The sequence below is a fragment of the Canis lupus genome, chromosome 6, assembly GCF_003254725.2.
Source record: "Canis lupus dingo isolate Sandy chromosome 6, ASM325472v2, whole genome shotgun sequence".
Taxonomy (NCBI): domain Eukaryota; kingdom Metazoa; phylum Chordata; class Mammalia; order Carnivora; family Canidae; genus Canis; species Canis lupus.
In genome coordinates this window covers 4,608,639-4,627,052 of record NC_064248.1, presented here as the reverse complement: position 1 = coordinate 4,627,052, position 18,414 = coordinate 4,608,639, and positions in this window count along the sequence as shown.

Sequence of the window (18,414 nt, the reverse complement as noted above, 5' to 3'; positions counted from 1 at the left end):
TTTTGTTTCTGTTCGTTTTCACACTCTTAACAATACCCATCCACAAAAAAGAAAACCTCATTTTAACCTTTTCAGCTTCCAATCTATGAGGCTATGTTGTGTCAAGCCCTGAGAAACTGCTTTGGAAACTGGATAGCGCTTGGAATGCCAGGTATTATAGCAAATCAATAATCTTGATGTAAATCTGGCATTTGGCTTAATAAGTCTAACCATCTGGTTATTTTCAAATGTCCAGAATTTTGATGGTGTGCATACCGTAACAATTATGAAGAGAGCTACAAAAACTCATTGAAAAGCTATATTGTTCAGAAACCTTTTGGGTTTAAATACAGATGAGTTAATGCTGAGTGGGTAGTTATTACCTGGGTTAGTTCCTTGTCTCAGAGTATCCACGTTCTACCCTCAGGACGGTGTGGTTGAATCCTGCCATCCCTTCCCACATCCAACTGGTTCCCAAGGACAAATGAGGATGTGCCTGTGTGGATACAGGGAGAAAATGGGACAACTTTGAGAAATGGGACAACTTCCAGGTCTTTTTATAGTTCATTCTTTAAAATTCTGTTTTTTGTGTTTTGTAAAATACACAGTATATTGATACTTGGGTCCATGTAAGTAATTTATAAACAAATAAATACACATGCATTGAAGTGTTCTTTTTGTTTGCTTGGTTAGTTTGCTTTAAATTAAGGGCACGCAGGTATAAAATGTATCAATCAGTAACTTACCTCTAATGTCAATCATTCAGGATTCTCTAGAAACAATAGAAGAGATACTCATTTATATATTTATAATTATTATATATTTATATAATTATATAAATAGTATATACATACATACACATATATAGGAAGAGATTTACTTTTTATTTTAAGAAATTGGCTTATGCAATTGTGAGGGCTGCCAAGTTTGAAATCTGTAGGGCAGGTTGAAAATTCAGGCAGGATTTCTTTCTTTTTTTTCAGAGATAGAGGGGGAGAGTGCCCAAGTGAGGGGGGAGGGGCAGAAAGAGAGGGAGAGAGAAAGAATCGTAAGCAGGCTCCCCACTTAGTGTGGAGCTCCACGTGGGGCTCCATCTCTCTGCCCTGAGCCCAAGTCAAGAATCGGACACTAACCAACTAAACTACCCAGACACTCCAACAGGCAGGATTTCTATGTTAACAGTCCTGAAGCAGAATTTCTTCTCCAGGAAACCTCAGTTTTGCCCCAAGGGCCCACCCACGATATCCAAGGTAATCCCCCTTACTTTAAGTCACCTTAATGTAGATGCTAACCACGTGGACATGCTACCCTTACAGCAAAACCTAGGTTAGTGTCTGATTATAGAACTGGATACTGCAGCCTAGCCCAGCTGACCCATCACACTATCCTAATGCCAGGTTTCTTTTGATCTGGCACCAGTCTGTCCCTGCTCTAAATCCCCTCTGTGCCATTTCCAGATTCAGTTTACTACAGCACATCTCTCCTCTGCTTGATGTCAGTTATTGCTAGATGAAGGCCACATTCTTGGACTGGCAGCATTTGCTGTTCTGTAGACTATTGCACGGCCAACCCCTGCCTCCACTCCTAGCTTTTTGTTATGATGAACCATCTCATTCATATAATTCCTGCTCCCTAATACCTTTCACCCCATCCGCCATCACACCTGGGTTTTGCTGACAATGAGCCCTCTTGCGCATGACTAGGGGCATATCTCCCCCTTCCAGGTCAGCCTATCAAGATCCTGCTCCTTGGTCAACATGTCCAGTGTCCAACTCATTACCTTACTTCAAAATGTGTGTCTTTTATGCTATTTCTGGGGCCCAGTTAATGTATTCCTTCCCCGTGCATGGGCTAGGAATTTCAAATAAAAATTTAATAGATGGCAGACTGAGGGAAGATATTTCCAAAGCCAAAACAGTCAAGGGAATAATTTCTAGAATATACAAAGAAATCCATCAAACCAACACACAAAGATAAGGAAAGCCAATAGGAAAATGGTCCAAAGATATCCCAAGGCAATTCACAGAAGAGGAAGCCCTTGTAGGCATCAAGTCTATGAACAAATGCTCATCAAGCTCACCACTAATCAAATAAGCAAAAATTAGAACAACACTGCAATACCACTTTATAACCATCCAGATGGCAAAAGTCAGAAAGGTAGGTCATACCTAATGTTAGGTAGCTTATGAGTAATTTTGTGTCTTTCCTTGTCTCCACCCATCCCTCTGTGGGTTTGGGATTCATGAGACAACTTCACTGAGGCTTGTCTCTGAGCTGATACCTGCAAATCTAATGCATTTTTAGACATTGTTACTTTAAAATTCCATTGGTTTATTAAACACAGCATGTTCAAAGCAGGACTTGAGCTGTGCTTCTCCAAACGTGATTCTTCTCCTCTGTTTGCAAAGGGCCACCTGTCACCCGCACATTTGCCTAAATCATTCCAATTCCTAATTCCTTCCTCCCCATTGTCCCTCATCTGTCACAAACTCCTTTATGTGAAGTTCACCACTTCAGTATATTTGACATCTGTCTCCCACGTCCCATCCTTTCCAAATGCTACCCTAGCTCATCGTCCTCTCTCACCTGGATTACTAAAATTGTTTCTGGTTTATTTCCCCTGCCTACAATCTTGCTAACTGATGTCATAATGAGTGCTTTCTAGTTGACAACCACTTGGACATAGGACTGAGTAAGATGGACTCTCTGACCTCAAGGAATTCGAGGGAGGGAAGGACAGGAAGGACAGATACGCAAATCATTGCAATCCCCTTCCCGCCTCTGAGAAGCTTGTGGTGACAGAGAGGGTGACCTGTATTTACTATGGGAGCAAAGAGGAAGTGGACCCAGTGCTAGGGACAGCCCATCCTTTATAAGCCAGGCATCTGATCTTCCTAAAATGCAAGTCTGATTGTACGCCTCTGGCGTTAACACTCTCTCAGAAAGACAATTATCATATGGTTTCACTCATATGTGGAATACAAGAAACAGCACAGAGGATAAGAGGGGAAGGCAGGGAAAACTGAATAGAAAGTAATTAGAGAGGGAGACAAACAATGAAAGACTTAACTCTAGGAAACAAACTGAGGGTTGCTGGAGGACAGGTGTGGGGGGAGGGTAACTGGGTGATGGGCATTAAAGAGAGCACAGGATGTGGCGAGCACTGGGTGTTTTGTTGTTAAGATTTTATTTATTTATTCATGAGAGAGAGACACACACACACAGGCAGAGGCAGAGACACAAGTAGAGGGAGAAGCAGGCTCCCTGCAGGGACCCCGATGCCGGACTCCATCCTGGGGCTCCAGGATCATGCCCTGGGCCAAAGGCAGACGCCCAACCGCTGAGCCATCCAGGCGTCCCAGCACTGGGTGTTGTATGCAACTGATGAATTATTGAACTCTACATCTGAAACTAAGGATGTACTATAGGTTGGCTAATTGAATTCAAATTAACAAAAGAAAACAAAACAAAACACTCTCCCAAGGCTTTCTGCTGCTTCTAGGATGAAATCCTCAACGTGGTGTAAACCCATGCATGGGCAATTTTGCCTACTTTCCAGCTCCTTTATGAACTCTCTCTGGCTGTGACAAACTATTCACATCACACACACAAACCATCCTTTCTTTTGCTACTTGGTGGGCCAACCTGTAGCACCCACCATAATTTGAGTAGTAATTTGGGTTGGTGAAAATTAGCTACGGTTCTGAAGAAGTTGCATATCAAATATCCATAGTCTCCCCCATCACTCCCGTGCTTAAAGATGAACAGCAATCATCCAACGGACATTATGTTCATCATATACAGGCAACGTGAGATGCATTTTGCTCAGCATTGTCGGGAGGCAAAGAGGAGTGACCATACTTAACCAGCTGCTCTCCTGCGTCCTTAACTCTACATGCCATCCTTGCTATGTACACAGCCAACCCCTGTCCCCACCCCAATGCTGATGTCCTAATGCTGACATACCCCCCTGATTTAGCTTTGCATGATGTGTGGCATGGCCCAGGTACTCAATAAGTGTGCTAACTTAATGAGAAATAGTTCTTGTTTCCTAGAAACTCATAATTCTCTATGGATTATGAAGTCAAGTCCAAATTTTCCAGCAAAAATTTCAAACCCCAGGATGCCTGGATGGCTCAGTGGTTGAGCTTCTGCCTTCAGCTCAGGTCATAGTCCCGGGGTCCTGGGATCGAGTCCTGCATCAGGCTTCCCACAGGGAGTCTGCTTCTCCCTCTGCCTGTGTCTCTGCCTCTCTTCTCTCTCTGTGTCTCTCATGGATAAATAAATAAAATCTTTTAAAAATAATTCAAACGCTTCTAGACATAGTCCCCACCTTACCTCATCATCTTCTCAGCTTTGCTAACACAGATCTGTGTCAGCCAGCCCGATTCTTGATTATACATCAAACAGACCATGCTTATTCATTTATTTCAAAAGTGCTCATTGAGACGAATATTGAAGATGTATGTTGAGAACCTACCACATGCCAGGCCCAGGTCTAGATGCTCAGGATAAAATAATGAGAAATTCAGACACGATTCCTGCCCTACTGGCATGCATAGAACGAGAAGGAAGCTAACCTTAAGTAAATAATAATTCACATTGGGAAAGCTCTATGAGAGAAGCAGACAGCCCTATGAGAGAGCGTAATGGGGTTGTTCAGGCCGATCCCCTCTCTGGGATATTTACTGCCTCCTCTCTGCCCCCCTTAATACCACATCTCTTTTATCCATTTAACCCCACAGCTCACTTAGGGGAAGTCTTCCCAGATTCCAACACCCCCCTTGACATTTAACATGTGCATCCCCAGACAAGAGCAGGCCCTTCTGGCCAGCAAAGCCGCGCTGAGCACCTGCCCTGGTGTCTGAGCCACAGTCATGGTAGAGTGTGGGCACTGGGCCTACAGTAATCCCATCATACAGGTGTTTCCCCAGTGTCGGAACCAGGCTCATAGGCCTATGGTGCAATTTCTGGGGTCTAATGCACTTTCATATACTAAGGCAGCCCAGCCGAGCTGATTGCACAGCTCCTGCCCCCTTGCACCCCCGCTGACTTGTCCCTACCCAACCTACCTGTGTGTTGTCATGACTAATCTTTCTCTTCCCACCAATCTCAGCCTGAAGGGTTCCAGTTAACTTATATTTTACTCATTTGTAATGGTTTAAGTGTTCCTTGCTGAGACTTAGGACAGGTCTCTCAATCTCCAAAGCCTAGCAGACCCCACCTGGGAATAGATCTGTTGGTTGGGTCTCTTTGGTAAGGCAGTGGGAAATTTTTCCATAACAACCAGTGTGCTAGGCCATCACAAACAAATATTTGGGAGCTGTGGGTGGAGGGGTCAGGAGGAAATTCGTGTTTGGGATACTATATATCACACTGCACATTGATCATTTCTAATTTTTATTTTTACTTTTTGACAGAGAGAGAGCGAGCATGAGCAGGATCAGGGCCAGAGGGGGAGGTAGAGAGAATCTTAAGTAGGCCCCACATCCATCATGGAGCCCAATGTGGAGCTTGATTTCATGACCCTGAGATCATGACTTGAGCTGAAATCAAGGGTAGGATGCTTAACTGACTCAGCCACCCAGGCACCCCTAATTATTTCTGATTTTTAAGAATTCCTACAAGATAATATAATTATGCCCATTTTTACAGATGAGGGAAATTAGGACAGAGAAAAGAACAATAGTTTGGCTAAGTGCTAATTCTTGGAGGACGGTCATATATTTAGACAAGTGATTTTGACACAGTAAAGGTTTGCGCAGAGTGAGAGTGCCCTGATTTGAGATTCCATCAGAAGCATTTGGAGGACTTATTCAACCACATGATACTGGGCCCCACCCCAAGAGGTTCTGATTCAGTAGCCTAAGAATTTACATTTCCAGCAAGTTCTCTGCTGCTGCAGCTCCGGGGACCACACTTTGAGAACCACTGCTAAGAAACGTGCTGTGAGTGCAGAGGAGACAGAAACTGCACTGCTTTGGGGGCATTTCAGGAGAGGCCTTGGCTTGGGCTGTGAAGGGTGTATGGGAGGCCACCAACCCACCCACACATCATCAAGCCCAACAGATGCAAGGTAAGCTCAGGTGCAGCGAGCAGTCCAACGGGCCATGCGTTAACTGGGACAGCTCTGCAGAGCTTGCCCTGGCAGATGAGCCTGGCAAGCCAGCTTGGGGCCAGACAGGGAGCCGTGCTAAGTTTGGACTTCATCCTCTGGGTACTGGGTTTTTAATCAGAAGAGTAATGCAATTCCCTTTGCCTAATTGTGTTCTAATTGTTCATTTATTAAAGATAAAAAGGCATTAATCATTAAGTGTGCCAAGTAATGCTAAGGGTAGAAAAATCTCACAGTCTGTAAGAGTCATACCCGCACGTGGAACCTTCCCGGCCCTTTGCAACAGCAGTGCACGCATGATCTCGCAGGCCTGATCTCACTCCCAGCAAACAGTTCTTGCAGTGGATGCTCCCACTATCCCATTTGAGGGATGAGGAAATCGAGGTTTACGGAGGCAAAGGCACACTACCTGAAGGTGGCTGAGTAGGGATGCAGGTTTAAGTTTAAAGGATTGGTTTTGCCATTTCAACTCCAGTTTTCCATCCAGCATCCTTGAGGCTAAGGACTGTGTCTCTAAGTTCCCTTTCATCCCCAAACTTGTTGCACCTGATCCAGAGCTGCCCCCGCAGTGCTCGGGAAGGGTAGCCTGAGCTGGCCAGACAATCCTGCCCCCCACCGCCGCCCCCCCACCACAGGTGCCCTGACCTCCTCTCACAAAGGCACCAGGCAGGCAGGAGCTACAGCTTGTTATCGGGACGATCTGTGGTCTTCAGAGTGCGGGAATGTCATCCCGAGGGGACAGGCAGGATCTATCACTGTCAAACCCGAAGGCCCTTTTTTATTCTTGCAAACTCAGGGCTTTTCAGATCTTTGAGGCTGATCAGAGATAGAGCACTACAATAGCGGACTTAAATCTCGGCAAGCGGGGAGGCGAGGCAAAGAGAGGTACCACGCTTAAAATAAAGTACACTGACTCTTTTTGGGAAGATAAAACATAACTCCTGGTGCACGCCGCACAATAAAAGCCCTCGGAGAACAGAGAAGATCTTTGTCAGGGATTGTATCTCATTTAGCACCATTGTTTCACCGTGTTCCTTTCAGAGTGGAAGCGATTCATCTTGCTTTTGTTTCACGCTGCCTTTTATTTTTCCCTTTCACAGAAATCTCTCTTCCATTAGCGGGCAAGCGCCTTTCCTTTCCCTGCTCTCCACAAACAGGACTTTCATCCTCAACGTGTTTATGCTCTGCTCTCGCAGGCCAATTCAATGATTTTCCTCCCCCATTTTGTCAAGGAGAGACTCAGACAATACAGACAAACCTGCTGTGAAGTGGGTTTGAAAAAATATTGTAATAATTCCATTCTTTGGTGTGTGTGTGTGTGTGTGTGTGTGTGCACATGCACACGTGTGCGTGAAGCTACAAACACCAGAATCATTTATTCACTCAGGAGGCAATTGCAAGGATCTGCTAGCTGCTTTGCATGCATGAGGACAGCAAGTAACTGCTACACAAGGTAGTGACCGCACCAGGTGTGCAGCCAAAGAAGAGGCTACACAAAAAGAGGTTAATTGAAGGTGCAGAAGCTGAGGAGCAAACCAACCCCATGAGAGATGTCTCGGGGGCAAATGCAGATGCTCTGTTCTCTGCATTTGGAGACAGTAGGATACAATTCGTAGAAACATGTATACATCATTGTGCACTTTAGCAGAAGGCTTTCTGATACAATGGACTGAAATAACATGCACCTTATCACGTTATCTCCTTTGTCTCCAAGTAGCGTTGAGTGGGTAGGGTATGGGGAACCGGGGTTCATGGCCATTGAATGATGTTCAGAAATCTGCATTGCTCAGAAGTGCCAGAGCATGATTTCAATCTCAGATCTTTAGACAATGAAGGAGACTAGCCGGACTATGGACCTAGGCTGGCAGGTCAGTCTAGATTATCTCAGTGAAAAGTGAATGACATTTCCTGTATTTGAACTCTTCTAGAAGTTCCTTCCTAGTCCCTGACTCCTTCCCAGCCATCCACAGGGAATGCCTGGGCATCTGAGGGCCTCCTGGCCCGGACTCCGTGTTAAAGCAGCTTGGCAAGCCATGGCCTCCCACCCTCGGGGCTAAGTGGCATTGGGACAAAGCTGTTTGCTGCATTATCCTGAAAGATGGGGTGCTGCCAGCGTGCCGGGGAAGTGTGGGGCCACGTCCCCAATCAGAGGTGTCCAGGAAGCTCATCTGGCTCTCTCTGTTCAGGTCTCTTGGGCTGCCAACTTCCAGAACCTCAGGTGGAAAGTAGAGGGAAGCTATGTATCCTAGCAATGGTCTCCCCAAACCTGCCACACCTTCCCTTCCTCTTCTGGGCCGGGTGCCATGCTCATCTGGTCTTCCTCCTTTCCTCCTGTACCTGTGTGTGCCTGATGTGTTCTTTCCTTTACCTCTGGACCTGCAGATCTCATTCCCCTGTGTTTTTGTCTAAGAATTTTACAGTTTTAGCTCTTACATCTATGCCTTTGATCCAGTTTGAATTAAGTTTTGTACATGGTGTAAGGCAAGGGTCTAACATCCTTCTTTGACTTGTGAACATTCCATCTTCCCAGCACCATGAGTTACATAAACGTTTTCCCGTTGGATGGTCTTGGTATCATGTTGAAAACCATTTGCCCATCATGAGGGTTGATTTCTGGGCTTTCTATTCGTTTCCATTGGTCTCTATGTCTGTCTTTACCACCCATAGATGTTTTTCACCCCTAGAAGATAAATTTCTTGAGGGCAGGTGTTAGGCCAGGCTTCCTGCAGCCCAGTCCCTGGCTCAGCGGGGGCTCAGCGAATTTCTGGCTGTGGTATGTGCCTTTTCTTCCATAGCCTACATGCATGGCTCTTACTCGGCCTATACTAGGCATACAACCCTCCCTGGGCAGCCACCTTTTCCTTTGACCTTGGGTCAGAGGGGCTCCCTCCTCTTGGTTTCTCCCAAAGCGATTCCCATATCTGCTGGGCTCACTTAACTGTATCTTGTCCCATTCTGATTCTACTTATAATTGGTGATTTCTTTATTTGTTGTTCTTTTTTCCAGGTGTCATCTGCAGCCAACGTGTGTGGCCACTGACATACCACTGCACGTGTGTTCCTGTCCTCCTCAGAGCCAGGTACTGCAGTCCCTCCTGGGCCCCTGTAGGGGAGGCACACCCACCTGCCTTCTGGAGTGGCCCTGCCTAACTTGAACCCCTGCATCTCAAATGCAAGTGAAGACCAAAGACAACTAAGTTTTGCTCTGCTCCGGCCTTGTGCGAGCTGCATCTAAAGGCCATCCTGGTTTTTGTTTTTGTTTCCAGTCTCATAAATAAGGCCTCGGTAATGGCAGGAAGGGAATCCAGAGGGCAGGAACACAGCATTACATCATCACATTACCTCCAGTGATGCATTTTCAAGGCCAACAAACTCAATTAGCTTGTTGGTAATAGCTGTACCAGCAGTGGGACTCCTGCAGCCATTTGCTGGGTTCTGCGGAAGGGCACAGGACACAAACGACAGTGTGGCTCACCCTGCAGCGTCACCAGCAAAGCTCTGCCTCGGTACCAAATGCAGATCACGTTAAATCATCCTTAACCGCTACTTGCAGATGTCTTTGGATTCATTTATATTTTGAGAAATAAAAGGCTGTTTGTTAACTGTGTCCTCATGATCTGGTACAGCCCTAATTCTTGGTCAACTTTGCTTTTTTCCTGTAAACCACCAGCCCCGAGACCCAGGGAGATTTTACAAGTCACTATGGAAATTGAGCAAGTGCCCTTACTCTGTCACTACGTCCATAGATTCATCATTCTCCGACACGTCAAAGACTCAGCCAAGCTTGCCTCTTGAGTAAGCTAGAGAAGGCAGAGAATTCTCACTCAGGAAGAGCAAGGAGGAAGGGCCCTTAGGATTCCTGAGGAGTCAAAATAATGTGATATTTTAGCCACAGCATCCTGAGGATACGAATGTTTCAGTGGAACAGTCCTGAGGCTCTAACTGGTCTAACGCTGTAATTGTACAGATGGGAAACCAGCAAAGGAGGCTAAGTGATGCCCTTAGGCCACGTGGCTGGTTAGCAGCCATGCAGAATTACTATAAATAGGACCACCACGCATGTGCTCACAGAAGGAATGGGCTTGCAAAGCCCCTTCAGGGGGAACTCTGTCCCCCTGAGATGAGTTGGATTTCAAAGCTGTGCACAGTGGGTCTGCAGGAGCTCTTGACATGATGTTTGGCTTTGGCCTGTAAATTCAAAAAGCCCTCTGGTTGGTGAACCTTACACTTTTAACGCTGAGCTCCTTGTGTGTGGTGACAAGTTGCAGCATAGCTATCTCACATTAAATTGGAGGCATCAAACTTTCACTGCAGGAAGGTGAAAACTGTACTTCTCTCAAAGCAGTCTGGGATCTCCAGGACATCTTTTGCCCTAGGATTGGTTTCCCACCCCTCTTTTAGAAACAAGAAGAGCTGATCCAAGGCCCCACCTTCCAACCACAGCCGCTTCCGTGGAGAACTCATTTAGAACACACGGGGGGTGGGGGTGGGGGGGCGGGGTCGGCGCTCAGCACTATGTTCTCAATGCCTCATAAATCATGCATTTCCTTAAGAAGGATTTTAAGGGGGAGGAGGAATCGGCTGGGTAGAGCTTTCTCCTTCTTCCCTCGGGCGGACTAGCAATTGCTGTGTGTCTTGCACATCTTTTATCTATTTACGGCTCAGAGAAGCCACCAGAATGGGGATGCTGGTGACTTGTAACTCCCAAGGAGAAATCAGCCCAATTCATGAAGACTCCCCTTGTGCCCCCAGGATGTAGACATATTGTAGGATGCACTTTTGGGGGGGCTTGACTAAAATGTTGGCCAGGTTAGCAGACATGCCAAACAACAAAGGCAGTCACAATGCTTTTGCAGCCCTAGAACTCAGAATATTCCCCTGGATGTAGTGGAGCTCATATGGGTGTTGTGTCCTCCCTTATGCCTCCCTCCCTTCTTCCCTCTCTCTTTATCTTCACGACGAGGCCCCACGTGGTCCCCAGCAACACAGCAAATCAGGAGGCAGGCATGGGATCACATCTGGGCCGTCACTTGAAAGTTGAGTGACCTCACATACATTATAGGAGCGCTCTGCCTTTCACAGATGAGGGATAACAACAGGGTGGAGAAAAGATGGAATAAGATAATAGAGACAGAGTTCCTGAGGCAACACATAACAGATTGTCGACTTTCTTTCATGCTTTATTCAATAACAATTCTCTGGGCACCTCCTTGGCCAGCCCCGCTTCTAGATGACAGGGACACAGCACCAAATAAAACAGACATAACCCTGCTATTGTGGCACTGATGTCCTGGCCGAATGACAACTAGTAAGTACGATTTATAGGATGGGCCGCGGTGACAGTTGCCATGGAGAGGAGTCCAGTGGGGAATGGGTCAGGGATCATGGGCCTGGGGGCCTTTGAAATATGCCATGGGGGAAGGCCTCCCAAGAGGATGGTGTCACAGATATTGGAGAAAGGGTATCCCCAGCAGGGAGTGTGGTGCAATAGATGGTGATAATTTGTACACAAAGAAGAGCTGTGCCCATCTCACTGTCACACTCAGTATCACAAGGAACTCAAAGCCACATGGATCTAGATCAGGAGAACGTAGAGGATGGATTTTGCCAGTTGGCAAGGAGAGACAAGGAAGGCAGGCCGATGAGTGTCCATTGTTGAGTAGCATATGGTACTAGGAGGTCATACTGTGTTCCCAGTATTTGGCACATTGTATAATGCCTCAGGGGTGGATGGAGGGTTGAACACAGATTCCAAGGCAGCAGTGATCAGAGAGGTAGAGGTAGGCAATTGGACATCAGGCTCAAAACCCTTCTGTGCAGAATTCAAGCCCCGGGAGACAGAATTCTAGCAGAGGGGGGAATCAGGTAAAGCCTGATTTCAGGATGTCTGGGGAAATAGATAAAGGAGCAAGAAGTGATCTGAGGCATAGGAAAATAAGACAATACACCTGCTATTGGAGTTGAGGTTCAAAGACAATCTGGTACTGGTAGAAAGTAGATCGGATGCTTCATAGGAAATTGAGCATTGAGCAGTCCTTCCCAGAGGAAGCCCTGTCCCCCAGGCTTTGAGATGGACATCTGTCATTGTGTCAAGCACATGGGGAGTGCTCTGTAAATTCAGCTTCAACCACCTCATGCAGTATTCAGGCCTGATGCCCTTCCTGTGTAGAAATTCTGGAACCTAAAAGAAGAAGGAAAGAAAGAGAAAGAAAGAAAGAAAGAAAGAAAGAAAGAAAGAAAGAAAGAAAGAAAGAAAGAAAGAAAGAAAGAAAGAAAGAAAGAAAGAAAGAAAGAAAGAAAGAAAGAAAGAAAGAGAAGAAATTCTGGAACTCTAACCCCAGTGCGAATGAGCTCTATGCCTCCATGGGCTCTTCTCTTTCTCCAGCCAAGGGAGGGCTTTTATGTGGAGATGGTGGCTGTGCCTGTCCACATGGGCTGGACACCTTAGGTATGTTGCTTTATCCCTACTTCTTCTGTGAACTGACTCTTAGGCCAGCCACATGCCTCCTTTCCAAGTTTCCTGGATTAAGAGCAATGAAAATGTAACCAGGAGAAATGTGATGGGACAATTAAGCAAATGTGAGACAAGGTGGGAAGGACCTAGAGACTGCCTCTTTCCCCCCGTTCCTGACAGCAGGCAGCCATGCAGGTCCTCCTGGCCATCTCGAGCCCACACAGAACATAGTGCCCATTGGTACTGAGATGCATCCATGGCCACCAATGCCAGGCCAGTGTTCAATGACAAAGGAAGCCAAGTTCCATGAAAATTCACCCCCAGAGGGTCTTCACAATATGTGAACACAGGAGATGATGGGAACATTCTTCACAAAACAAAGTACGGCTGGAGAAGGCTCTGGAAAGGAAACCAGTGAATGTCCAGATAGAGCAGTGGCTCGTAGGAGGAAAAACCAGCTAAATGGGGACTTTGGGTAAAGAGAATAGACAACAGATGTAGATAGGTTAAAAGGAACCAACTTCACATCTGAGAATGAGATAAAAGATCTAGGGGTTTGAGTCATTTATGTCCCCAAGATCCTGGAGAACAAAAGATAAGCAGGTCTGGATTGGTGATAAAGGAAATGAAGCATAGATGCTACAGATAATGGTAGGAGATGGTCATGGATGTCAATTTAGCAGAGGAGAGACAAAGGAGAATGGAGTCTCCCCATGACTCTAGAGCAGGTGCCCCAGAGGGACAGAGCACCTTGGTGGGAAGACGCTGAAATGCTGGGGGGGACCAAAGGTCTTTCTCTTGCAGGTCAACTACAAGGGTTGGCTGGGGACCATGCATTTTTTTTTTTTTTCTGGAAAGCTGAAGGTGCTCAGCTGAGCTCGGCAGAGGATCACTGGGAACTGGTGACTCATCACATACTCTTGGCTCATGGAGATGAGGGCAGAAACTTCTGACTTATTCTTGTCATTGTTGTTGAGACCCATCGGACATATACTCTATCTCTTAAGAAGGACTTTGGGCAATGGTCTTGCTTTGTTGATAAATCCAAGGTATTTGCAGAGGAGATGGTCCTGCGTTGGTCTCAAAAGCTGAGGCATTGCCACTTCTGGAAACTACTGGCTGCAGCCAGAACTGCCCAGTGCTGATTGCCTTTCTTCTTGGACATGTTTCTGCATGCTACCTGTCGCTGGGGGACTCAACACTCTGCCTGCCTCTAGGTAATATTGTCTTCTCAGGGATCCCAAGGCAAAGAAAATTCTAGGAGTCAGGGTCCTGCTCTGCTAACACCAGTCAGATACAACTCCAGTGGAGTAATTGCTTAGTAGAAGAGTTCAATGTAGACTCCAAGAGGTCATACTGGAATCAGGCATTCCAACAAATTTATATTTTATGTCTGCTATGTGTGGGCCCTGGTCTAGGCACTTGGAATAGGTCAGTGAACAAAACTCAGCAAGAGCCACTACCTTGCAGAGCTTACATTCTAATAGACAATAAATGGTAAAGACATTATGTGGTGAAGATAGTAAGCTGAAAGGGAATAAGTTCCAGGGGGTAGGTAAACAAGAGGTAAGGGAATTCTGGGGGGATTGCAATTTTAAATCAGGGTAGCCCTTGTGAGAAGGTGAGATTTGAGCAAAGACTTAAAAATAAGTAGGATGTTACCTATGGGAGTGCCAGGGAAAGCCCTCTAGGCAGAGGGAATAGCCAGTGCAAAGGCCCTGTGGCTGGAGCACGTCTGGCGTGGAACAACAAGGAAGGCAGTGTAGCTGGAGGAAGCATGAGGGGGGTAAAGAGATGAGGCAGAGAAGTTATGGGGACCAGAGTCCAGCACGCTCTGGAGGACCTTGTAGGCCGCCGTGATTTTGAGCAGAGTGATCTTAAAAGAGTCACTCTGGCGGGCAGCCCCGGTGGCACAGCGGTTTGGCGCCGCCTGCAGCCTGGGGTGTGATCCTGGAGACCCGGGATCGAGTCCCACATTGGGCTCCCTGCATGGAGCCTGCTTCTCCCTCTCCCTCTGCCTGTGTCTCTGCCCCTCTCTCTCTGAGTCTATGAATAAATAAATAAAATCTTAAAAAAAAAAAAAGAGTCACTCTGGCTAATGGGATGAGCATAGAATTGCATGTACAGGGGGTGGGGCAAAGGCCAAATACGAGAAACAATCGGAGAGGTTCTCAGGGGACATGACCACAGAAGGATTGCAGTAAATCTTGCTGCAGTGCCTGCTTGCTCATTTCTTGAGCAAGCAGAGGCAAAGATGGTCCATGGGCCAAGGCGGTCAGAGCTGAGGCACGTGGCCAGCCAGTGGATCAGTGGTCCTGGTCACAGCTTGTCACAGTCGGGAGATGCCGTGTGAAGCCAGGAGCTGAGACCTCAGAAGTGGATCAGGATGTGGAGTCCAAGGTGGGGCGGATGCTCAGAATCCACGACAGGTCTTCAGCAATGCCGGGGTGCCTGGGGGCGGGGGGCACTCATAGGTACGAAGCGGAGTCCTTTCTTTTAAAGGAGCAAGGCCAGGACCTTCCGTGTGGCCTTGGGGAAGTCACTTCCTCTCCGATTGATTTCTCAAGAGTGGAATTGGGCAAGTTGTAGGTATTACCTGTGAAAGCACCTGCAGATAGGCTTCACAGGGTGTAAAGTTGTGGTTCTCAAGCTTGCACGTGGAAATCACCAGGAGCAACTTAAAAGTACTGGTGCTAAGGCTTCCTCTCCAGAAGTTCTGGTTTAATTGGCCTGGGTGGGGCCTGGGCACTTTGTAAAGCTCCCCAGGTGCTCATCCACATTTTGCATCATCAGTGCCCTTTAAACAACCCTTGTACCTGTTCCTAGACCCCTTGCCAGCACGGCTCCTGTGCATTCTGTCAGGGAGAGGCACTTAGCTACGACTGGGAAGGCCGAAGAGAAAGGAGGGGGCTATTCTAAGCAGCAGGGGCGGCAGGTGCATGGGCATCTGCAAACAGCAGATCTGGATTCTGCCCTAGGGCTTCAGGTGCCTTCATAAGATCACCTGGTGCAGTTTTACCAGCGGCCAAGATCACTGGGGGCCACTCCCCTGCTTGCCAATTTCCAAAGCAGTCTTCTGACTTGTACGTGGATCCTGCAGCCCTTCGAGCGGTTCAGCCCCTAACTTCATTTCAGCAGTGACTTTACATGGAAAAGACACAGTGGCTTTTGTTCCCTGGCTGGGGCTCCAGAGGATTCTGTTGTGCAGCCTGGCCTGAGCACCATTATTGTCAACCTTTGGTAAACCTTTATGGCCAGGAGCTTTATCCTCCTGACCCTAACCTGCCCTGATGGGCAAGAGCGGCCCCATCACCTGTCACTTGTCAGAAGCCACCTTTGGTGGATTGTTTGGGGGTCACAGAGTCTTCCCCTTCACAAGGCAAGCCACTGACCCTCCCACCCAGAGGGAAGACAGTGTCTCTGCCTTCTTGAATATGGGCTGGTGACTAGTGTTGGCTCGTAAAACATGGCAGAAGTGTCATCGTGTGAGCCCCAGAGCCTGAGGCTGCAGAGAGCTTGAAGCTCCTGCCTTTGCCTCTTGGGACTCCGGATAAGAAATCCCCAGGTAGGAAGCCAGTCTAGCTTTCTGGCAAGAAACCTAATGGCCATGTATGAGCTTCCATGGCTGCTGTCACAAGTTACCACAAGCTCTGTGGCTTAAAACAACACAGATTAATTTATAGGTATGGAAGCCAGAATCCCAAAATCAGTCTCCTTAGGCTAAAATCAAGGTGTTGGCAGACCTGCCAATATTCCTTCTGGAAGCTCCAGGGGAGAACACTGTCCTTGATTTTTTCCAGGTTCTAGAAGCTGCCTTGTTCCTTGGGTCATGGCCCCACACCACTCCATCCTATGCGTCGATCATTATATGTCCTTCACTGACTCTGACCTGCCTTCCTCCCCCTTATAAGGACCCTTATGATCACTTTGGACCAACCTGGATAATCTGGAATAATCTCCCTGTCTCTTAGTCTCATCTGCAGGAGCCTTTGTCGCCATGTAAGGCTACATATTCCCAGGTTCTGGGGATGAGGACATGGATGTAGGGGACCATTATTCTGCCAACCATGGGTGACCATGAAATTTTGCATTTGGACTAGAGAGAGCAAATGGACCAATGGCCCTATGTGCCATGCTCTGGAATCTACAGCCATGTTAGCACAGAGGTCATGCTTCCCCGGCTGTTCCCAGTGATTGAGTGTGGCAGGATACTAAGGCAGACTTATTCCTGAGAGACATGAGACTCCTCTGATGGGACCTTCCATGAGCTTTGTGGAAGCTTCCCTAGACTCTTGCTCTAAGTCTTGGCCTGCCCTACCTCCCCTTTCTCCTTTCTCTCCCATAGGCATTGACCAGCATCACAGGCTGATGGCTCTCCAGGCTTCTCTGCTTCCCTTCCCATTTCCCCCTCACAGAATTTTTCTCTAATAAACTTCTTGTATGTCAAATCCTGACTTGCTATCTGTTTGGAGGACCTGGACAGGAACACATCTCGCTGAGAGGTTCAAAATGCCCAGCCGACAGCTGGTGCTCCCTGTCCAGCCTCTGAGTGAGGCCAGCACAGACCTTCTAGTCTTTCTGACACATCCGTAGATCACAGCCCCACTGAGGCATGAGGAGCCAGCCAAGTAACCTCCCATCAATTGGACAGAAGTGTAAAAGTTTTAAGTCACTATCTTTTGGGGATGCACAGAAGATTTAAAGAAAATAAGAACCAAAGTGAAACTGGCAGAAAGGAGGATTTTATGGGATAAAGAGTAGTACAATGAGGCCACCTCATGCCAAGGTGGCTCTCAGCCAGTGTTCCCTGGGCCAAGCTGGGAACAGTGTTCCAGGTCTTTCTGTGACCTACTTCTGTCTACTTGACCTTGCACTACGGATCCATCATATGGCCATGTTCACACTTTGATTCTGGCCTCCCTAATCCTACCTCTGGATTCTGGCCCTGCCTCTACCTGGGGTCTTTGGTGCCCACTCATTCCCACCTTATCAATTACTCTCAGACTTGGGCTTTATGATGAAATTCTCACATTCTTGCTCTACCCTTTGCTGCCCATTCATCTGCTGCATCCAACCTGGCTCACCATCTTTCTGGTCTGGTGCTGGGCTTTCACCCTCTGGCTCCATCCTCTATCAGATGCCTATGAAAATCTTAACATCAAGGAGTTGGCATCATGGCTAAGCTTTGGGGCTGGAACCTGGCTCAGCAGACTGTGGTCCTTTCCTTGTCAACATTGCACTGTCTTCTGCAATCTGAAGCCTGACTTCTTATGCCCTCCTGGATCCCACTGTTCTTCCATGTGTTCTCTCCTGCTGACCTGTTTTCCAGCACATGAGGATATCACTGAGATTTTCAGCTTCTGCCAGCCAGTAATGTGCAACCTGACTCAGACGCCTCTCTCTGCCTGACCCCACCGCATTGCAGCCTTCCCCAAGTCAGCAGCTACTTCTTCCAAGGGATTACTCTGGTCTTTCCACTCCAGGGTGGATTATACCTACAACAGAAGTTATTAACTTGAGAATCCTTTCTATAGGAGGTTGTGCCTGAAACTGTTTTCAGGTGGCAGAAATGCACTTGATTTGTGGAGAGGCATTTTCTATCTGAGAAAATAAATTTAAATCCCTTTCTGCACTGTAGTAAGTAAACGGATTGTAGTATTGAAAAGCACTAGGAAAAACTAATTCTTAGGGGAAAAATGAATACTTTCCAATCATGGAAAAACAAAGGCACACAATGTCATGAATACAAGATACTCTTTTTTTGTTTTGCTTTTGGGAAATAAGATGTCCTAGGGATGCCAAGTAATGGGAAATCTATTAGTACCTGTCTTGACAGAAAGTGTTGTTTGACCTTAAGCTCCCTTTAC